Genomic DNA, 23,746 nt, shown 5'->3' with positions numbered 1-23,746 from the left:
AGTTGAGCTATTTCATTGTTTGCCCAACTGACTTGGAATCAGGACAAAGGAGCTAACGGGCTTGTAGAGGCGGATGAAGGTGGATGTGGACTTCACCAGTCCTGGGGCCAAGTCCACAGCCACTCACACAGAGCCACTGTCACCATACATTTGAGGATGCGACGTGGTTTTCCTTTCCATTTCAGAGGGAAGGTGCTACATAGATGTAATCCCTGGCCACAGAAGAGGCTTCAGAGGTAAACACCTGGGGGCTTATTGGCCCAAAGAAGCGTTTATTGGCACTCTCACCTCTTCACGACTGCTCCAAAGAAATAAACCATATGAGATTCACAAACCCCCAGTCTCTGTTACTCACTTTCCGTAATTATTACTTGTCCTGGATGAGTGGGTAAGTGTAAGTAAGACTGCAGTAAATCCCCAAAGTGTTCTGAAAGCAGGTCGCTTTGAGTAAGAATTGAGTTAGTCTTTTAGGAGTTTTGGTTTCGTTTTCTTTTTTTTTTTTCCTGCTTCCGTTCATGCTATCTCTTGCTGATCTTTTTGGAAGAGTTCTATTGAATTCTGTGCCTTATTCCCCCTCCCCCGCCTTATGTATAGTTTTATATATTAGTTTTTGTACTAGTTTTTTTAAATTTAGTTTCAGGGATAAAGAGAGCAAGCATTCCTTTTCTCCTCCATGACTATTTCTCTATACTTACTTATGAAAACATTTAAAAACCTCAGTGATGGTGTATTTTATAAAAATTCATTGAATTGCATATACACTTAAAATGTATGTTTTTGTCTGTGTAAATGTTACTTGTTAAACAAAAAGTTTTTAGGGCACCTGGGTGGCTCAGTTCCTTAAGCGACCGCCTTCGGCTCAGGTCATGATCCCGGAGTCCCAGGATCGAGTCCTGCATCGCTTCTCCCTCTGACCCTCCCCCCTCTCATGCTCTCCCTCTGTCTCTCTTTCTCTCTCTCAAATAAATAAAATCTTAAAAAAAATTCTCAAAAAAAAGTTTTTATGAAGTTACTTTTGTTATTAAAATTCTTATAATCTGTTTTCTTCTTTATCCATGTTTTTGTTTTGTCTGTAACATTGAACATTTCTTCAAAAGCATTTCAGCTTGTTTTTGTCATTATTTTCCAGCTTGGAATGTTTTTCTGCGCTGGCATTTTGAGAGGATGTATAGGGTAGTGATTAATAGCAGGGATGCCAGAAATAACTGCCTAACTTCATATCCCAGCTTCTCCATTTAGGAGCAGTGTAACCTGGGGTTACTTAGCTTTAAAACGTATCACCAGAAGTATAACTAAAAAAGTGTAACTTGCTTAAAAGTTATACTTAACTTTTGCACCCCTCAGTTTATTCATCTCTTAAATGGGCTAAAAATTGCATCTGCCTCAGGGTTGTGTGAAGATGAAGTGAATTATGACATATAAAGCGTTTGGAGCATGGTTATCACACAGTAAGTATTACGTAAGTGTTTAGGAGTGAGGATTGATTCTGTGCGACTCTGTCATGGTGCCATCATCATTCAGTGATCTACAATCATTCCCGAAATTAATCGGTTGAGAAGCACTGAAGGCCCTGGGACTGGCTTGGGTTGCGGAGGTTTATTACTGGGCAAGGATGATGGGCCTCAAGAGGACCCAGGGTGGGGTTGGGGGTGAATATCAGACCCCCTGCTGGAACCAAGGCAGCTACTGGGCATGTCTCCTTCCCCTGCTGGCTGAAAGAACCATTGTTATCTTGTCTCTGCTTCTCTGTCTATGCCAGTCTGCTGTTTCTCCTTGCCACCCGGCCCTTCCTGCGTGCTTGTCAGTGTTCCTCAGCTCAGAATCACTCACTCCAAGTCATACCTCAGCCTGCCGGGCTGTTCAGCCTCACAAGTCTATTGCCCGCAGCTAATTTGTTCAGCTTTTCTGAATGCAAATTGCAGTTCTCCATGGCTTTTCGAAGTAAAGTTCATCATGGGATGAGCTGATGTTGTAAGAGTTCTGCACAAGATGAACTGACCCAGGATGTGGGAAGAAACTCCAAAACTAACTTTTTCTCCCCATTCATGTGAGAATTTTCACTCTTTCTTCCTTCCAGTCTAATTCACTCTCTACTGTCTTGGTTAAGGGCCCATTACTGCCCCGTTCTGTTCTGTTCCACTAAAAAATGCCGATTGTGGCCATAGTTCGAGAAACACTGCTTTGAGGCTTGTGTGTACTGGTGGATTGGATTGGGGAGCCACTGTTTCTTTCTGCACTCCTCTGTTCAGTACATCTCTACCTGCAGTGCCCCAGTATTACTTGGGGCACTTGTGAAAAATGCCGATCTTCGGAATTTTATCTCCAGAGATTCTGCATCACTTTTTCTGGGGTTAAGCCTGCATATCTGCAGATGTTGCCAAGTGCTCACCTTGTTTCTGAGGCAAGTTGCCTGCAGATCGTGTTTGGAGGAACACTGCATTCGATATGAGTTCTCTAATACAAGCTATCTACTTTGCTCCCACTTTTTTCCCTCTGTGCATGAATACTCTGTTTTATGAACAAATTGTATTTTGAAAATCAGTTTCTTAGACTCTCGCTTAAACTTTAGGAAGCTTGGTGGATTCCTATGAGAATATAAAAAGTCTAGTTAAGCCTTCCTTTAGATTTTGTTACCAGCGCTTCCCAGACTCCTTAGGCGGCAGCAGAAATTAGAGATTTCATCTTCATTTAGTTGACACTTAAGCCATTTTTTTTTTTTTTTGGCCCTGATTACTCTTTTTCTGTGGTTTGGTATTTATCTTTCATTGTCTACCAGATTTTCTACAACTCGTAATGCTGACCCTTGGAAATTGGTATAAAACACACAGAACTTACTTCAAAAATTGTCCCCCATCGCTGACTTCTTCCCCAAATGTTGGTGTAGAGGAAAATTTTAATACAGTTTTAGACTCCCACCTTCTCCACATTTTATGGCATTTTACTCTTCACCAATTTCAGATCTATTACCTCCTCTCCAGCAATTTTTTTTTTTTTTAAAGATTTATTTATTTGACAGAGAGAGACAGCGAGAGCAGGAACACAAGCAGGGGGAGTGGGAGAGGGAGAAGCAGGCTTCCCACGGAGCAGGGAGCCTGATGCGGGGCTCGATCCCAGGACCCTGGGATCATGACCTGAGCCGAAGGCAGACGCTTAACGACTGAGCCACCCAGGCGCCCCGCAATTTTTTTTTTTTTTAAAGATTTTATTTATTTATTTGACAGAGAGATAGAGAGAGAGCACAGATAGAATGGCAGGCAGAGGGAGAGGGAGAAGCAGGCTCTCCGCCGTGCAGCGAGCCCAATGCGGGGCTCGATCCCAGGACCCCGGGACCATGACCTGAGCCGAAGGCAGACGCTTAACTGACTGAGCCACTCAGGTGCCCCTCCAGCAATTTTTTTTTATGGCCCAATTATCTCCTACATGAATAGCTGTAACCTCCTTGGGTGGCTACTTACTTTCTATTATCCTTTAGTCAGTCTCACAGACTCTGACCAAAGTAACCTGTCACAGGTGCTAATTTAAATGCACTTCTCCTTTCTCTCAAGTCTCTATGAGCAACCAAGCTCATAGAAGGAATCTTGAAGCAAAGGTGGAAAAAATATTTTCAGTAAAGGAAACCACCATCACCAACAAAAATATAAAACCTGATTATATATACATATTCACAACTAAAAGATTTCATCAAACTAGAAATAGAAGGGAACTTCCTTAACCTGAAAAAAGACATCCACAAAAGCCCTACAGGTAATATCCTACTTAATGATGAAAGACTGAATGCCCTACCTCTAAGATTAGGAACAAAACAAGATGTTCCCTGTACTTCTCCTGTGAAAAATTGTATTGGAGGTCCTAGCCAGTGTAATTAAAGTAGAAAAAATGGTGAAAGGAAAAAAATAAAACTCTCTGTTTGTGATCATTTATGTAGATGGTAGCAAAGAATATACAAAAAAAAAAAAAAAACCCTACTAAAATGAATAAGGAAGTTTAGTGAGGTCACAGGGTACAATGTCAATATACAAAAATTAATTGTACTTACATATGCTATCAATAAACAATTAGGAATTGAAATATAAAAATAAATTTGTGACATCAAAAACATGTTTGTACACAAATACAGAATCACTATGTTGTATACCTAAAACTAATGTTATATGTGAATTATACCTCAAAAAAAGGAAAAGAAATCCCTAATTTCTTTTGGTTACTCTTCCTATAATAAGCCTCTTTCAATCCAAAAAAAGAGAGATATTTTTAGGGCTAAATTTTGTAAAATATCTGACTCAATAGTGAGATGTCAGTTCTCAAATTTTTGTATAGACCCAACACAAGCTCAGTAGAAATCCCAGCAAGCTTTTTGTAGAAATTGACAGCTAATTCTAATATTTATACTGAAAAGCAAAAGAAGGCAGAACAATTTGAATAAAAGGATAACGTTGGAGGACATATATTGTTTGATTATAAGGCTTGCTACAAAGCAACAGTAATCAAGATAATGTGGTATTGTCATAAGAATAGACATAAAGATCAGCCAGGCTAAAGAGAGCTCAGAGGTGGACCCACACATATATAGTCAATTTATTTTTATTTTTTTAAATTTTATTTTATTATGTTATGTTAATCACCATACATTACATCATTAGTTTTTGCTGTAGTGTTCCATGAGTCATTGTTTGCGTGTAACATCCAGTACGCCATTCAATATGTGCCCTTTTTAATACCCAACACCAGGCTAACCCATCCCCCCAACCCCCTCCACTCTAGAACCCTCAGTTTGTTGCTGAGAGTCCACAGTCTCTCATGGTTAGTCTCCCCCTCCGATTTCCCCCCTTCATTTTTCCCTTCTTTACCATCTCCTTTTTTATTTTTTTAAACATATAATGTATTATTTGTTTCCGAGGTACAGGCCTGTTTATTTTTGACAAAAAAAGAGAACCATATGCTATGTGAAAAATTAACTTAGAATGTATCATATAACTATCACTATAAAATATGAAACTGGGGCACCTCTGTGGCTTAGTGGGTTAGGCATCTGCTTTCGGCTCAGGTCATGATCCCAGGGTCCTGGGATTGAGTCCCACTCAGCAGGGAGTCCGCTTCTCCCTCTTCCTCTGCCCCTCCCCCTTCACTCGTGCTCTGTCTCTCGCTCTCTCTAAATAAAATCTTTAAAAATATCTGTGTCTTTGGGAGAAAAATTTTTGTGTCTTTGGTTTAGGGAAAGATTACCTAGGTATACAAAGAGCATTTTCTTTTCATTAAAGAAAAAATTGATAAATTAGGCTCATTAACAATAAAAACTTCTGTTCTTTGAAAGGCATTGTTAAGGAAATGATAAAATAAGCCACAGAGTGGAATAAAATATGTACAAAATACATATATAAAGATCGTGTGTCTAGAATATATAAAGAAACCTTACAACTCAACAGTAAGACAAGCAACCCAGTTAAAAAATGGGCAAAAGACACTTTACCAACATAGAGATACCAATGGCAAATAAGCACTTGAAAAGATCCTAATGTCATTAGCTGGCGGGAAATTCGTATCAAAACCACAATGAGATACACTAACCATCCAGTAGGATGGATGAAGTTTGAAAAAAAGAAAAAAGGAAAGGAGGAAGGAAGAAAGGAAGAAAGAGGGAAAGGAAAGGAAAGAAAAGGAAAGGAAAGGAAAAAGAAGGAAGGCAGGAAGCCATAAGACCAAGTGTTGGTAAAAATACAGAGGAACTGCTGGTGGGAATGCAAAATGGTATAGCCACTTTGGAAAAATCTGGCAATTTAAAAGTTAAAATTACTCTTACCATATAGCCCAGCATTCCCATCCCTAAGTACCCCCTTAAGAGAAATGAAAACATGTGTTTACAAGGAGAACTACGTGTGAATGCTACAGCAGCTTTATTCATAATCATCAAAAGTGGAAACACCCTAAATGTCCATCAACAACGAATGGATAAACATATTGCGGTACATCCATACAAAAGGATATCACTTGCCAATTAAAAGGACAAAGTGCTGATCCTTGCAACAATATTGAGGAATCTCAAAAGCCATTATTTCAAGTGAAGGAAGTCAGATTAAAAAGGCTGCATAGAGTTATGGTGGTTCCATGTACAGTATATTCTGGAAAAGACAAAATTATAGGGACAGCAATCAGATCAGTGGTTGCCAGGGGCGGAAGAGGGCAGAAGGGATTAATTGCAAGGGGGCACTGGGAACGTTTTGGGTGATGGTAATATTCTGTGTCTGAATTATGGTGGTGGTTACATACTGCATAGTTTGTCAAAACTTACAGAACTATACACCTGAAAGGACAAAGTTGTTTTTTTTTTTTTAAAAGAGTTATTTATTTGGGACACCTAGGTGGCTCATCGGTTGAGCATCTGACTCTCGGTTTTAGCTCAGGTTATTGATCTCGGGGTCGTGCGATTGATCCCTGACTGGGCTCTCGTAAATAAATAAATCAATCTTAAAATTGAAAAAAAGAGATTTATTTATTTATTGGAGAGCGAGAATCTCAAGCAGACTCCTTGCTGAGCTTGGAGCCCCACGAGGGGCTTGATCTCACTACCCTGAGCCAAAATCAGGAGTCACATGCTTAACTGACTGAGCTACCCAGGCACCCCTTGAAAGGGCAAATTTTAATGTGTGCGACTTATACTTCAGTATAATTGACCAAAAAAAAGTTTTATTATTAGTTAAAATTTACATGCTGGTGTATGTATGAATGAATAATTTATTTGTCAGTACCATTTAGTAATACCAAACCTACACATTCGCATAGTACCTTTCCAGTTTGTAAGCTACATCCATACCTGTTTTCTCGTGTAAGTCTCACAACCCTGCGAAGTAAGCGTTGTTCATGTTTTGGAGATGAGCTACTTCTCTGAGGTTCAGTGAGGCCAAGTGATGTGCTTAAGGTCACATAGTAAGTCATATTCAAATCCAGGGCTTTTCCCACTATTTCTCATTGCCTCTTAAAAAAAAAAATAGATCATATTTGCCAATTTTGAAAAAAAAATTGTTTGTCATTATGATTTACTTGGCTGTTCTTTCTTCTCCTGGATTAGCTAGGATTTCCTGCTTTGGTGCCTTATACTTATTCTCTGGTCCATACCAATCCCAGGGAGCTTCCCGATGTTTTGCTCAGCCCCCTCCCTGCTCTCACACATCCCCCACCAGAGCTTGTCCATTTCCTCTGAAGTACAGATCTCCTGGGAAAATGCTCTTGATAAGCCCAGAGTCACCCTGTGGCACCCACTCTGTCCCCTTCCTCTTGGCAAATGTGACACATACTCTTTGTGTCATATATAACTAGTCGAGCTCTGCATTATTTCTTCATCTATCTCCTAGAGAAATTTGTGTAAGAGAGAGCCATGTTGACTAGATGAGGAGACAGATGGAAATTTGGAGAATTGGTGTGGGAATGAACAATCACATGACTCGTGGAAGAATGAGTGAATTTCAAGGCATGAATGATTAATTAGGTGCAAGGATAAAGGCTTAGTGGCTCCTTTCATTAAACTCTGTGGAGCCGCGACTGGATCAGTTATGTTCCTTCAGGCTATATTGCTGTATCTCTAAGTAGATTCTGAAGGGAAGAGGAGAATAGGAAAGAAGATGTCAGGGTTTAAAGGTAAAAAAACGTAGTTTTGCAAGTAGAAGAAAGTGATTCCAGTGGGGATATTTTGATGTGGAGTGTGAGAAGAAGCCAGAGGAAAAGATGGTTGTATGAAAACGTCAGGACATTGCATTAGGTGATGAGGGAAGAATTTGGTGCTAAAACTGAGGGCTTGACTTAGACCCAAATATAAATTAGACAAAGGAAAAGGACAAGGGCACATGAAGAGCTGTGAAAACATTTCAGACGTGTTAACCTTGAAGTGAGGCCTGTTAACTAAACAGATGGATACACGTGTAAAACTAGGCCTTTCTTTGTAGTTTAGGAATGAGTAAGATTTGAGTCAGAGGCTGGGTTAGGGAAGGGGAAAGCGGAGGGTCATGGTTAAATTCTGGGTGGAAATGAAGTCCTCTAGAGAGACAAGGTGAGGAAAGAAGGAGTGGGCCAGAGAAAGTAAGAGTAGAGCAAGAGGCCGCCAGGTGTGAGCCAACCAAGGAGATGCAGAAAGGGCAGGCGGCAGGAGGGATGGCGAAATGGGGAAGAAGCTAATGATAAATCTTGTCAACACAGCCAGGGACAACTGGAACAGCAGAAAAAAGGCGACTAGAATTGTTCACACACACGTGACTAGTGACTCGTGTGTGTCAAGGTAGTTTTAATCAAACGACGTGGATAAAAGGGTGAAGGCCCTCAGAACTGCAGAAAAGGAAATGTGAAGAAAAAGAAGATATTTGAGAAGCAAGATGAGGAATGAGATGAAGAGGTTGGAGTAGGAAAGACAGAAGGAGTGAAGCTGAGATATTCTTTCTCACACGCACGCTCATTCATCAGCCATAGTGAGGCCAGAGAGAAGTTGAAAACTACACAAAGGCGGCCTGAGGATGAAGGGTTTCGGTGAGGCTCTGGGTTTCCGTGAGAGTTTCAGTGAGGCTGAAGGAGCAAGTGACAGGAACACACAGAAGAGCTGAGGAAGTAGCCTCAGGATGGAGATGAGTGGAAAGAGGAGTCTGGAGTCCAAGGACAGGTGTGGGCAGTAGCCTTGGGTCGCCATATTTAGCTTCATGTCACCGCAGAGAACTGTTTCCACGAATGTTCTTTCAATCGGAAACACTTCAGCGTATGGTATTTCATAAGTGCTTCGGTTTCTTAATCATTATGAAATTGAGGTCTTAACTGCTAACCGTGGCACTATTATGGGGAGGCCGACGAGGACTTTCAGTGCTGTAGTCAGCCAGCCCAGTTGATTTCCCAAACAGCTCTCCAAGGCAGCTGCAGTTTCCTTCGCCTTGGAAGCTGAGAATGAACTGGATGTAGTGATGGAGGTCTGTTCCTTCCCCTCCTGTTCTTGTATCTCGCTTTTTTTTTTTTTTTTAAATTTATTTGAGAGACAGCGAGAGAGAGAGCACAAGCAGGGAGAGGGGCAGAGGGAGAAGCAGGTTCCCTGATGAGCAGGGAGCCCGATATGGGGCTTGATCCCAGGACCCTGGGATCATGACCTGAGCTGAAGGCAGACGCTTAACTGCTGACCCACCCAGGCGTCCTTTGTATCTCCTTTTGTTGCCACTCTGGCAGCGAGTGTCTAAGCGCCTTCGCTGACCACCCACATTCCTCTGCGTATCTCTTCAGCTTTATCCCCAGCCTGCCCTTTCCGTGGACTCTATAGCTGCTGGCCAGGCCACACTGTTGCTCAGCCCTGATAAGCTGGTGCCTCCCTGCTTTTCCACCTTAGTGTCCCCTCACTTGGGTGCCTTCATTCAAGCGTGTGTCCTCCTCACCTTACGTCCCCTCAGAGCTGCTTCTGGATGAAGTCATCCTCAGGACTCAAGCCCAGAGCAGTCTCTCTCTGCTCACCTTCCTGCCATGGATCAGGCCAGGGTTGGGGGGCCAGGTGTGTCTCGTCTCTGTGCCCGAGTGCATGTCCTTGTGGGCAGACGCCAGGGCTAGACTCCCTGGAACACCACACTGTGATTCACACGATGGGCCTCAACAAGGATTTGTTGATTCATTGGATTTTTGAGGAGAAAGGGATAGGAGCTCTGGTGTGAGGTTGTAGGTCAAGATTTTGCTCTCAAATTCTAATTTGCTCCAGTTTTATTGAGATGTAATGGGAGATAGCTGAACGATTCAACTTACATGTACACCACAGAAGCCTCTGTCATCTCATATATCACAATCTAATTTAAAATTGGAAAGTCAGAGATACCCTGAGTGCGCTCCTTGTATCTGGATGTACAGGTCTCTGCCCATGGATTCCGGCATGGCTCGTAATGGAGTTGAGTCAGGGAGGAGCTTTGGCCTCGGTGGGGCATGGGAAGGAGTGCAGGCCGTGCCAATTGTCCCTGCCCTGCCATTTCCATGGTGATGGCGGACACCGTAATTCAGGCCTGATGTACATGCTGTTCCAACAGTATAAAAATGGCAGGTTCAGAGACAGTGGCTATGTGCTTTTTAAAAACAATATAAAATTTGAAGGGTGACCAAATTGTGACTATATTATTATGGTTACAGCAACGATTCACAGACATTTTCTCATTCTTCTTCCACTTTAATTTCTGCATATTAAGAAAAAAATGCCAAGAACTGTCACATATTGACTTGAAGTATCACCTTTGTGTTTTCTTGTGTTGCTGTATTTCTTGGTTTATACTTCGGCTCATAATTTGTCAGGGAAAATTGATTCTAAAATCCAATTTTTTCTTGCTGCAGATTCCAACCAAATCAAAGAGAAAAAGAAAAAGGAAGTTAGGGTTTCATTAACCAGTCTGTTTCTTCAGCAGTGTGAAGTCCCATTTAATGACCACCTTTTCCTTCATGAAAATGCTCTGCCTTTCTTTGGACTGTGCTTTGTAGTCATTCTGATAATTGTTTGGTGTGTTTTTCTGATTCCCGATTTTTTTTTTTTTTTTTTAACATTCCTCATTTTCAAAATGTTCACTTCGGAAGGCTGTTTTCTTGAAATAGTCGACAGATGTTTATCCATTCCTTGCCGAGGGCTAGGCACTTCCACAGCATTGCTGCTTCTGATGCTGCTAACCAGAACCTGAGGATAAGCAGGAAGCTTGATCAAGAGAGGGTGTACTTTATTCTAGGGGTGGGTGGTGGTCGAATTCAGGTCCCACTTTTGCTATTTTAAAACTAAGAGAGGCACCTAGGCGTTCTTGTGGAATGCAGGAGGAATCTGTATTATTTATGATTAGAGCAGGAAATGACACCTTGAATCGGTTTAGTTTGAAGCGAGTTTGGAAAAAGGACTGTTTACCAAGGTGTGGACAGTGCACAGAAACCACAAGAAGTAGTACAGTATCCCGGAGCTAGATGCAACTTGGTGTAGTTCCCACCACCTGTAGTCCGAGAGGAGGAAAATGGGAGCAATTTTCGGAATGTGGAGGGGGTGCTGTGTGAAGAGAGCCACGTGGAGAGGGTCATTTTATGGAAGCTGTGACCTTTAGTCAAGTGATACAGCCAACCCACAATGGACCCTCGTGGAGGGAAGCATGAACCGTAAATGCCCTAGACTTGGTCATCTTGTCCCCCCAGGGTTCCTGCATGTGCTCTCTATTGGTAAAACCAAACCAAACTAGAAGCCAGAGGACGAGGAAGCCCATCGATGTGTTTCAAATAGGTCTGTCTCCCAGGGCTCAGAGCAGAGCATTGAGCTTGAGGGGAAAATGGAAGATAGGGGGATTTACAGATTTTTAAAGCTAGAAGAGACTTTGAGAACAACCAGTCCATCTTCCTTGACAAAGAAATAGAGCCACAGACTGGTTGAGTAATTCTTTCTCAGTTAAGTGACTGGTGGGCGGCAGAATTGTTATCGAGCCTGAGATTTTGTGATCCTCAGTTCTGTGTCCCTTCTACTCACCATACTTACAGAGTAATTTGAGAGGAAGGGGAAGAGAGGAAGGAAGGGCAAGGGAAATTAGAGTCATGTTTCAACTTATTAATTCTCTGAGTAGATGCTCAATTCCACATGTGTTGTTAGAGGGATTTAAACGAGGTCAGAGCTCAGTTATAATTGGTTGTGTGCTTAACAAATATGTGTGTGGAAGGCGGTAATAAAACTGGCATTTTATATTAAGGAATATATGAGTGCATCTGGAGTTGGCCTAATAGCCAGCCCACTCAAATTGTGTAGCTTTTGTTCCTTATTGATTCTGGCCTTGCTACTGTGCTCTTTGTGAAGTCTTTTATGGCCTTGGCATCTTGTTTTAAATCTAAGCTTGGAGTGAAGGCTGGATCATGTATGGCTGCCATCTTTCATCAGCAGAATCATCTTAGAACTCAGAGGCCAAGGGCAAGAGGACTAATTATGTACATATGCATAAATCACTCATATAGGCATTGATTCACATAGATATGTACATATGCAAATAAACACTCAGGTATATAAGCAATTACCAGCTAACAATATTGACCTAGGATTCCTATATGATATCTAGAAATTGGAAATGGTATTGATGTTTGTAGTATTTTCCTTCATGTTATAACCCTTGGGGAATGAAAGAACTAAATGAAAGAACTAAAACAGTGCCTTCATTTCTACGTCAGTATTGATGGAGACAGGCAATTCGTTATTGGTATTCTTAGGTACTCTTCATTGGTTCATTCGTGAATAGTCATCAATAAATGTTTATTGAGCACCTGCCATATGCCTGGCACTCTGCTAAGTACAAGAGATAGACAAGGAACACAGATGTAATCCTTGTTCTCACTTCATTAGGCTTTGCTAGAAAGGTACCTTGCTAACTAGAGTAAACCCAGAATTGGGTTTGCCTTTCCTATACTCCATGCAGGGAGAATCACTGTTGATGAGTGAAGATGTGGATTCTAAGGATAAGAAATTAGTGTTTTGATGTAATTGAAGTTGTCATATTACTTTGCACAAAATTTGGTGGCAGTTTGGTGGCTGGAGGGGGAGAAGGGGGAAGTAAGTGCTGCCTGGTTCGAGGATTTAAAACCTACCTTAAATATTGTTTGTATTGGATATCAGGCTATTGCTTGTAGACTAGTTTTTTAAAAAAACAATTTTAGTAATATCATTTGACTTTCTAAATGAATATACAGTAAAACTGACTTTTTTTGGATGTACAGGCCTGTGATTTTTAAAACACTTGTTTGGATTCATCAGCACAATTAGGATTCTAGAACTCCTTCTTTTTTTTTTTTTTAAAGATTTTATATATTTATTTGTGTGAGAGAGAATGAGAGAGAGCACATGAGAGGGGGGAGGGTCAGAGGGAGAAGCAGACTCCCCGCCGAGCAGGGAGCCCGATGTGGGACTCAATCCAGGGACTCCGGGATCATGACCTGAGCCGAAGGCAGTCGCTTAACCAACTGAGCCACCCAGGCGCCCTCTAGAACTCCTTCTTGCTGCCCTTTTTTAGCCTCACCCTCCCCAAACCCTAATATGTTTTGACATATGACAACCATTGATATGTTCTCCATTGATGTAGTTTTTATCTTTTTGAGAATGTTATATACATGGAATTATGCCAGATACAACATTTTAAAACTGACTCTATTTAGTCACCATTTTGCCCTTGAGATCCACTGATGTTGTTGTGGGCCTCAGTAGCTCTCTTCATCACTGGGTAATGTCCTGTTATTTGTGCCATATTTGATGTACTAATCCACTGAAAGATATTTAGATGGTTTCTAGTTTTTGGCAACTGTGGAAAGGTGTTCTATATGCAGTTGCATGCAGTGTTTTGTAGAGTAAAAGTTTTCAGGTTAGTTAGATAAATACCTTGGAGTGCAGTCTATGTGGTAAACTTGTTCAACATTATGTGAATCATAAAAACAGTCTTCTAGAGTGAGTACACCATTTTCATAACCACCAGCATTGTATGCGAGTTCCACATACATTCTGAAACTTGCTAGCACTTGATATTGATGCTTGAGGTATCTCTCTGACATTCTCATAAGTGTGAGGTTAGACTAACTTTTTAAAACAACCCATTTCTAAGGTCAGTGGGAATTGTATGAAAGCTAGAGAGGGTGGTGGGAGAGAGAGACTCCTTTCTAAGTAATCTGGGGCAAAAGAAACTCCTTATCTCCTTCTGAACAGAGTATATTCACATTCAATGAATAAATGTCAGGTACCTGCTCTTTGCTGGATGCTTTCAAGTAAATCGTTTAATATTCACAACAACTCTGTGAGGTGAGGACAATCATCCCCATTTTTTTTTTAAAGATTTTATTTATTTATTTGAGACAGAGAGAACGAGAGAGACAGAGAGCACATGAGAGGGGGGAGGGTCAGAGGGAGAAGCAGGCTCCCTGCCGAGCAGGGAGCCCGATGCGGGACTTGATCCCAGGACTCCAGGATCATGACCTGAGCCGAAGGCAGTCGCTTAACCAACTGAGCCACCCAGGCGCCCCATCCCCATTTTATAATGAAGAAAATGATGTCTGGATAATTTAAGTTATTGCCTCCCCTCCCCACAAGGTGTCACATCCAAATTTCAGTTCTAGATCTCTTTGACTTCTAGATCTTTTTTCCTGCACTGTGTCAGTATCATTTTATTAGCAGTTATTATAGCAAAATTCACATTTACGGGATTCAGGGGATGGCTGTCTTAGAAAATTCTAAAGCATATGTAATTAAATTCTAACATAACATAACATGAGACATTCTCTCATTTTAGCACAGCCCTTAAAAAGTCAAAAATAATACCAAGAATTAACTGCAGTTCTATGAAGCACTAGAAATGAACTCTATATGCATAGTGTCACTTAAAGCAAAGTTCCATGGGATTCTAACACACTTCTGTGGATGTAAATTTCAGTGGCAAATATTGGCTTGCTTTCTTCACTGTATCATGATACCCTTCTAACTAATATTTTGTTATATATTTTTTAAAGATTTATTTGAGAGAGAGAGAGCAAGAGAGCGAGCACGAGTGTGTGAGCGGCAGGAAAGGGCAAAGGGAGAGGGAGAGAGAATCTCCAGCAGACTCCCCCACCTCCTGAGTGCGGAGCAAGACGGTAGGGCTGGATCCCATGACCCTGAGATCATGACTTGAGCTGAAGTCAAGAGCTGGATGTTCAACCAACTGCACCACCCAGGTGTCCCATATATTTTGTTATTTTTGCAATTTCAGTGTATTGTCTCTTTCGGATCTCCCAGGCAGAATTAGGTGGCCTTCTATGGTGCACTGGGAGTGCTCTGTTATAGCTCTTGTCACATCGTACTTGTAATTTCCTGTCTTTTTGTCTGTTTTGGCCACGATACTGAAGGCTCCTTATAGATTGTATCACATTCAGTGTTGCATCTCATCGTGTAGCACATTATCTGGCACATAGAAAACATTCAATAAACATTTGTCAAATCAGTCTTCACCGGAATCCTGTGGCAGCAGTGACGAGTCTCACGTTTTGCAGATGAGGGAGCTGAGGGTCAGAGAGGTAAAGAAAACCGATCCAAGATTGCACAGTAAGTTAGGAGTAAACGTAAAGCACGTGTTCTCAACTCAACTCCGCAGCTTTCTTCTGCCCGGCACGACATAGCATGATTCTTGTTGTTGGGCGGGGCTGGGGTTTACAGTAGTTTGTTGAGGGTTACAGTGGCTTGGAATATACTGAGGCAGCAGAGCAGGTCATCCTGGGGGACTTGGACGTGGCCTTTTTCAACACCCAAATTTTAGATATATGTTAGCACAGTTGTTTATCTGCATCTGAGAACACCAGTGTTTTCTCGGTAAGTGTCTATAGGTCTAGTCGCCCCAGCCCCATCCCTGGCTCATGATTGCCCTCCCGATATCTTCCTTGGATGTCCTTCCCAGTTGAGATTTTCCTGTTGCGCTGTTCCTGTGCTGCTTTTTATCATCCGTCACCCATTTGCGCTGCTCATCCCGCACCCCTTTAATAGTCAGTGACAAGCCAATAATTTTTATTAACACTTGAAAATGCTATTTTGCTGTTAAACCAATACATGCAATTGCCCTAATCGGCTGCCAAATGGTAGTAATCAGAATCAGGTTTCAAAAGGTTTGGATTTCATCAGGGCTGCCCACACTGTCCTTGGAGGCATATAAATTAATTATAATTAGGAACCATGTGCAGATGTTAGAAGAGAAACTTTGAACAATTTTGGTGTCTGCTCTTGCAGAATATTAAAGGGGAAAAAAAAGCCCATGAATGAATTGTTGCTGGTAAGAGTACAGATAATCATCTACATTTGTATTACGCATTTCTATTAAAATGCACACACAGAAAGTGTTTTATAATCCTTTATTAGTTATCTGTACAACCCTTGTGTTAAGAACTTGGGTGACAGTAGAAACGATCCTTCTACTTTGTACAGAAAGCAGGAAAGAACAGCTCAGATCAAAAAGCCTGGATTTAGCCATTGGAAGTGTTGTAGGACAAGGAAGGCACTCAGATGGTAGGTCAGCTTGGACCAAGTAAGCACAAGAAGGCTCTTATTCAGCAGAAGTCCTAAGAAAGAAAATTTTTCTGCTAAGGAATTCAGTGCCACATTAGCCCTTTGCAGTGATGAGGACATCGTCTTGTGGGGGTTGAAGGGACTGGTGGTCTTTAGAAGGGCATTCTTGCCTGCATTGTGTAGGAGGACTTAATGGTTCATCTGCTGGGTCAAGGGTTTACCTGTATCTTTTCCTTCTCGTCTGTCTTGCTCTTCTCTGATTAAACACTTTCCCAGCAGCAATTTAACTAAGTCCCTGTTTTCTTTGATTTTCTATATTTGTTGTGGCTACAGTATGTTGAAACGGATTTGGGGTTGGTTCCACACAAGAGTGTCTTTAGATAAGTAAATACCCTAACAGGACCAGGGAGCACTGTTTATTGCCATGCCAGTCACTACATTAGAAATGGAGTCATTTTGCTCATAGGATGTCTAGGTAGAATTTTCTTTCATCACTGGTTTCATGAGCACAGAGTCTCAGCACCTGCCCCCACCTCCCAAACTACCAGGGATTTCTTACCGTGTTCCTTTCTGAAGAAAGAGCGGGGGCAACAGAGTTCAGAAGCTCAAAGAGTGTAATGGCTGATGGTAATAGTGTGAGAATGAGGGGAACAACAATGCAGAGGGCATAACAATGCAGAGAGAAGTTTTAGGTTCTAAGTCAACTGAAATCAAAGATTCGTGCCTTTTATATGTTATTTCTACAGATTTAGAGGATGTTTAGATGATGTTTAGTTGATATTTAGCAGACCCTAAATGCATTTGGAGGATTGAAATTGGGTTTACAAGTGCCCTGAATATATAGATGGCATTGTAATTCATTTGCTAGAAATAGATATTAGTTTTGTATTTCAGAATGGCATTAGTTAGTACATATTTGACATCTGTGATACTCACACTTTCTGCATCAGATGATTGGTGAATGCATTTATTGCCTAAGCTAAGCATTCTGAGTCAAAAGTACCTTTTTGGTTCAGCATTTTTTCTGCTCCTCTAAATTTGAATTTAGAAAATAAAACTCAAAATTGACTTGGAACTTAAATTTAATTTATGTTAATTAAAAATTTTATTTTGGATCTGTTCTGCAGAGTTGAGTTAATCATACTTCTCAGTTCATGGCACACTTTTATTATTGGCTCAGATAAGGACGTCCTGTTTAATTAATTAGTTCTTTCCGTACCTTTATCTTCCATATACATTTTAGAATAAGTTAATAAAATTCCTTTAAAAATCCTACTGTTATTTTGATGGGATTGACTTGAAGTTATAGATTAATTCGGGAGAAAATAGAACTCTATAATATTGTGATCACATCCATGAATGAGGTATATGATTACATTGTTCAAGCCTTTTTTCATACCCTTTAATAGAGTTTCAAATGTTCTCTGCAGAGGTCTTATGTATTCTTTGTTAATTCCTAAATAACTTAGAGTTGCTTTTGCTGTTATGACTATCATATTTTCTAGTTGGTTAAAAGAGAGCTATTGATGTTTTCTAAGAGTATTGTTTATCTAGCAATCACACCGTACCCATGTTAAAAATAATAGTTTTTAAATTCTATTGGATTTCCTATGTAAATAATCATCGTATCTTCATATAATGCTAGTTTATTTTTCCTTTCCTTCCCATTCTTCAAAACTTTTGTTTTCAGGGTGCCCGGATGGCTCAGTTGGTTTCGGCTGGGGTCACGATCTTGAAGTCATGAGATCGAGCCCCAGGTTGGGCTCCGCACGCAATGGGGAATCTGCTTGAGATTCTCTCTCTCCCTCTCCTTCTGCCCCTCCCCCCCACTCTCTCTCTCTCCCTCTCTCTAAAATCAATAAATCTTAAAAAAAAAAAACCTTTTGTTTTCTTGACTTCTTTTATTACCAAAATTTCCAGTAGTAGTGATAGCTAGCCACTAACCTTGCCTTTTTCTGAATGCCAAAATGGATGTGATCAAAAGTCTTTAGTATATTCTTGTACCAGGTAAAGATTGATGATCTTCTTCATTTCCTATTATCAAAGAATTTTTTAAAAACATATGCTAACATTTATATCATAAATAAATGTTTCCCTTAATCAAATGTGTTTCCATCAGTTTTTTTGAGATATTCATGTATCTCCCTTAATCCATTAAGGTGGTAAATTATTTTGATTTATGTTCTGAAGTTAAGCCGTCCTTACATTCCTGGTATAAACCACACTTGATTATGATTATTATTATTTTTAAAATATACTATTTTTTTGTTTAGCTAATATTTTTTTAGGATTTTTTTTTGTCTTTATATTCATAAATGAAAGGGACCTATAATAATCTTTTCTTCTACCTTAATTATCTAGATTTAGAACTTAAACTTCCCTTGTTTTTCTATTTTGCTCAACTCTTCACTTCTTACTTAAAAGTTTGGTACGCCTCTGGGCATATGGATGGCTCAGTTAGTTAAACTTCCAACTTTTGATTTGGGCTCAGGTCATGATCTCAGGGTCGTGAGGTCAAGCCCCCTGTAAGGCTCCATGCTCAGTGTGTGGTGTATTTGGGATTCTCTCTCTCTCTCTCCCCTGGCTCCTTTCCTTGCTCGCTCACTCTCTCTCTCAAATAAATAAATAAAATTGTAAAAAAAAAAAATTTGGTAGGCCTCATCTATAAAACCATGCATGCCTGTTTTGCTCTTATTTTGGCAAAGGTGGGGTGCACAGGTGGTGGACTGGTTTTGGTGAATTAGAACTGGGGGACTTTGATAACCATTTCATTTTTTTAATGGTTATTACTATATTTAAATTTTCTATATTTTCTTGAACCTTGTTTTGCTTTTTTTATTAGCTATTTATACATTACGTTTAAAAGCAATTCATTTTCATAATATACTTTTATTATTTTAAAATTTCCATCATATATATAATATATATATATATACACACACACACGTTATTATTCCCTTTTCCATTGTCAATTTAATTTACATTTTCTCTCTATTTTCCGTGATTGGTCTTGTCAGAACTTTGTCTATGGTAGTCTTTTAAAGAATCAGCTTTTGGTTTTGTTTTTTCTTTTATTTAGCTTGTGTTTCATTAATTTATGCTTTTATCTTTATTTAATTTCTCCCTAAGGTTGACTCAGGTAATTATTAATTATTTTTCATTTTCTGTTTTATTATAAATGTTCTTAAAAATATAAACTTCTCTGTAAACTGTTTTAGTTGTGCTCTAGAAATTTTGATATTTAATGTTTCCATTGTTATTCTGTTCAAAGAGTTTTTTAGTTTCTTTTAATCTTTCCCTTCACTTTAGAGTTACTTGGTAATCAGTTTTAAAAAAGTGTTTGGATATGTGATTTTTTTTAGCTACCTTTTAAAAGTTCACTTGTAATTTAGTCACATTATAGAAAAATGGCAATTGTTTCATATTGATTCTTTGGAATTTATTGAGGCAGTTTTGTAAATTTAATATTTTCCATGTACTTTGAAAGAATATGTACTCTCTATGGTACATGTATATCTGGATCTCTGAACTAGTACAAGCTTATTACTCAGGCTTTGTTTTTGTTTTTTCTTTTTGAGAGAGAGAGGTGGGGGAGGGGCTGGGAGAGGGGCAGAAGGAGAGGGAGAGAGAGAATCTTAAGCAGACTCCGTGCCAAGGGGGGGGGGGGCTGATTCAGGGTTTGATCTCATGACCCCAAGATCATGACCTGAGCCAAAATCAAGAGTCGGATACTTAACCGACTGAGCCACCCAGGCACCCCTCAGGCTTTGTTTTTTTGTTTTTTTTTAAAGATTTTATTTATTGGACAGAGAGAGACACAGCGAGAAAGGGAATACAAGCAGGGGGAGTGGGAGAGGGAGAAGCAGGCTCCCCACTGAGCAGGGAGCCTGATGTGGGACTCGATTCCAGGGCCCTGGGATCATGACCTGAGCCGAAGGCAGACGCTTAACGACTGAGCCACCCAGGCGCCCCTGTTTTTTTTGATCATTTATGTCATTGCTTATATTTCATCTGTTGGATTTATCTGTTTCTCCCCAGGTATTTTAGTTCATACTTCACACATGTTAAGCCTAGATGTTAAGATTCAGGTATGTTTATGATTATTGTAACTTCTTGGTACCAGTATGTGACATCTCTCATTGTCACTTCTAATGTTTTCACATATGGACTTTATTTTATCTTGATATTAAAATTTTGATAGATATTCCAACCTCCAAGAAGGTTATATTCATTTATACTTCACTTGACTTACACTGTATGAGACTCCTTGTTTCCCCACACTCTCTAATGTTAGGAATTTGAAGGCCTGTTTTTATTGGTAGCTTGGGAAACTGGACCTGATGTATAGTTCTGGCACTTCTTTTTTTTTTTTTCTTAAAGATTTTATTTATTTGACAAAGAGACAGAGAGAGAGCACAAGCAGTGAGAGCAGCAGAGGGAGAAGGAGAAGCAGACTCCCCACCGAGCAAGGAGCCCGATGTGGGACTTGATCCAGGACCCGGGGATCACGGCCTGAGTCGAAGGCAGATGCCCAACCGACTGAGCCACCCAGGTGTCCTAGTTCTGGCACTTCTAATCTTCATTTCTCTCACTGCATGTCATGTTCTAATCACAGTCTTCTTAACTGGTTCACTCCAAACAGCATGGTCCTGACTGCGTTACAGGATGGTGCTTGGAAATTTGAGTTAATCATCTATTAAATCACATTTTATCCTTCCCGTTGGTGTTGCCCCAGGACTCAGTTTTCTCTGAGGACAGGATTGGCTCAGATCCTCACTCAGATGTGTCTTCCCTTGGAGCCAGTGTGGGCCAAGTGTGGACTGGTTCCTGTTGTAGTTATGTTGTACCAGCCAGAAGCGTGAACCTCAGCTGCTGTGGTCTTCTGCTTGCCGGACATCTGACGACCACTCAGCTTGTGCTTCAGGGAGGCAGAGGGCCAGGCAGTGGGCAGTCACATCTCCAATCCTGCCCCTTTGCTGTTGGTTCTGCTTGTGCACCCCAGTGCCCGAATTCTGGGTGGCATGGTCTGGGGGTGCCGAGCTCCCCTGATTGCCATTACTGACCTTGGCCTGAATGACTCTTGAATTCTGTTGCACTTGACTGGCAAGCCAAGTGCAGCCAAGTAAGCAAGCCAAGCTTGCTGCTAACCTGAAGCATGTTGTTCAGGGAGTTACATCGGTCAGGGAGCTAATATGTCTTGCCCCCCATGACATTCCTGTTAATATTCCTCTCAGCCTCGGTCTGCCTTTCTCTTACCATCTCCCACATGCTGACTTTTCGCTTTCACAAATAGCTAGTCTCCTTGAACAACTTCTGTAGAGGCTTAAAGGTAACATCCTTTGCATCTATAGAGTACTTTATATTCTTCAAAGCACTTCCATATACATTCTATCATTTGATCCTCACAAGAACTCTTTCAGGTATTTAGGTTGGGCATATATCCTGATTTCCCTGCCGAGGACATGGTGACAGTGATTGGGCAACTTGTTCATCCTCAGGGACTTAGTTAATGCAGACCTGGTATCAAAATGCAATTGGGTTTTGGTTGGTGATTTTGTTCATTCATTCATTCATTCATTCATGTATTCATTTATTCATATACTCTTATTATATTGAGAGGTAGGAGAAAGGAAAGAGCAAGGGTTTGGGGATAGACAAATTTTAATACCATCCCTTATTAGTTGTGTGAACTTTGTCATTTACTTATAACCTCTCAGAAGATCAGGTTCCTTCTTTATAATATAGGGAAGAATTATGACTTAAAATGCTTATATGTGATTTAATAATACAGGAAAATTACCTGGCAATAATAGAGTCTGGCTTTATGGTAAATTACAGGTAAAATGTTATTATAAGTACATAATATGTAATATAGGCTACTATTATAGGTACAAATGGTCAAATATTGACAATTTTATAATGGTAGAAACTCAGTGGCTTATATTTATTGAGTCCTTGCCTATGGTATGTGAGGCCCTGCTAGATCCCAAGCATGCAAATAGAAATGAGAAGAGGTCTTCTTGGTATATATCTTCCCTTAGACTGTGGAGGGTAGAGCCTGTGCCTCTTGAATCCCCCACACCAAGAACAATGTTTGCCCAGGTAGTAGGGGCTCCGTAAATGGTGACTGAGCCTAAGAGTCCCTGCCTGCAAGGAGAATACCAACTAGTTAAGAGAGGCAGTCACATAATCATATGGTTATAATAAGCAGGTATTTAGGTCGATACATGCAAGCTCTCGTGAGAGCCCAAGGCAACAGCGCTCAGTTCTACCAAGGGAGAGTGAAGTCCAGGGGCGGGTTGGGGGCAAAGCTGCATCAAGCAGCTGCATCAAGACTAACTGTGGTCTGTCTGTGGAAGGGAGCAAAAGCAATTTGCTTACCTTGGACAGCATGCTTTCTCTCAACTGACCCCCTCCTAATGTGTGAAATTGAGTTTGTATTCAAAGCAGCTTTTCTGTTTGTCTCACCGCCCCTTTGTTGCTGGTATCTGCCTTAATGTATTGCTTTGTAAAGTGCTCTGCTCTATCCTTAGTATAAAAGAGACGCTCTGTCAAACCAGATTCTATTCTTTGGGTGTCACAACTATCCATTGCATAACAAAGTCTAATATATTGTGTGAGAAGAAATAAAGGAACACAAGAGATAGTTTAAAAAGAGCAAATAAAACATCAAAGTGGGAGAGTGTAGAGTGCATTAAAGTTAATAAACTGTCATGGCAGGGTGGACCACTTTTCAATGTGAAGGAATCTGATTTAGGGACTTGTCAGTGTAGGATCAGAATCTCATTGGAATGAAGCTAGCCGGTGGTTTTGCCACATTTGAAATCTTTTGGTTCTTCCTGAGAAGCAATCTCTGAAATTGAACAGATTATTCTTATAATTATTATTTTGCCAACAGCTCTTTGAGGTGCTCAACCTATCTGTCTTCCCCTGAATGTTCAGTGCCGCTCACCCCCATATAGCACTACTTTGCTTTAAGCTCCAGGACGAGGAATGCGGGCCCTGGCCCTCTTGCTAGGTTGGATACAATTCATTGACCTGGGTTTCCAGGGTTCACGGAGACCAGAAGACTGTGCTCAGGGTTGAACCACTGAGCTACTCGTCTTATTCATAAGCAATAGACAAGACGATCAATATAGCTCTCCTTCTTGGCAGCGTGGAAGGATGAGCACCACAGCGAGAGTTCCAAAATGTTTTCTGCCAAGAACTGGATTGGATTTTGTGCTTCTTCAGCCACAGAATGTCCCCAGCCTCTCACTCCTGAATCCTTAATGCCCTTTGCAGTCAGTCTGCTCAGACTGAATGCTTCCTTATCTTTCTTTTCAATATCCTCATTGTTTCTTTTTGTTAGTTGAACTCTCAAACTCTCAAAGTTTTTAGATCCCTGGTATCTTACCTTTCCTTTCATGCAAGTAGGAGATATTAAGTAGCACTTTCATCCTTGATCTTGGTAGAAGAATGAAAATCCCTGCTTCTGATTTTGGGTACAGTTTGTAGAATACTTCCTTGGAGAACAAAAATGCTATGTTTACATATTGGCATGCTGGTATTATAGTATCACTGACCTTGGGAAAATTACATAACTGTTTTGAGCTTCAGTTTCTCCATTTGAGAAATGGGGATAAAGATGACTAATTTATAGGATTTCTATGAGGACTGAAGAGATCGCATATAAGGAAATGCCTAACACAGTGCACAGAGTATAACAGGTGTGCCATAAATGATTATTTAAAACAAGTCAAAACA

General features: G+C 40.5%; 1 protein-coding gene across 1 annotated transcript in view; it reads left to right on the top strand.

The window, feature by feature from the left end:
• The window catches only part of GRIN2B (glutamate ionotropic receptor NMDA type subunit 2B), a 401,212-nt gene that overhangs the window by 100,867 nt on the left and 276,599 nt on the right, over positions 1–23,746 (top strand). The window lies entirely within an intron of this gene.

Source organism: Leptonychotes weddellii, chromosome 5 (assembly GCF_054177405.1).
Source record: "Leptonychotes weddellii isolate Sample4059 chromosome 5, ASM5417740v2, whole genome shotgun sequence".
In the NCBI taxonomy this organism is placed as follows: Eukaryota; Metazoa; Chordata; class Mammalia; order Carnivora; family Phocidae; genus Leptonychotes; species Leptonychotes weddellii.
The sequence above is the reverse complement of the archived record's forward strand: the minus strand, read 5'-3'. Positions and strand labels throughout refer to the sequence as shown.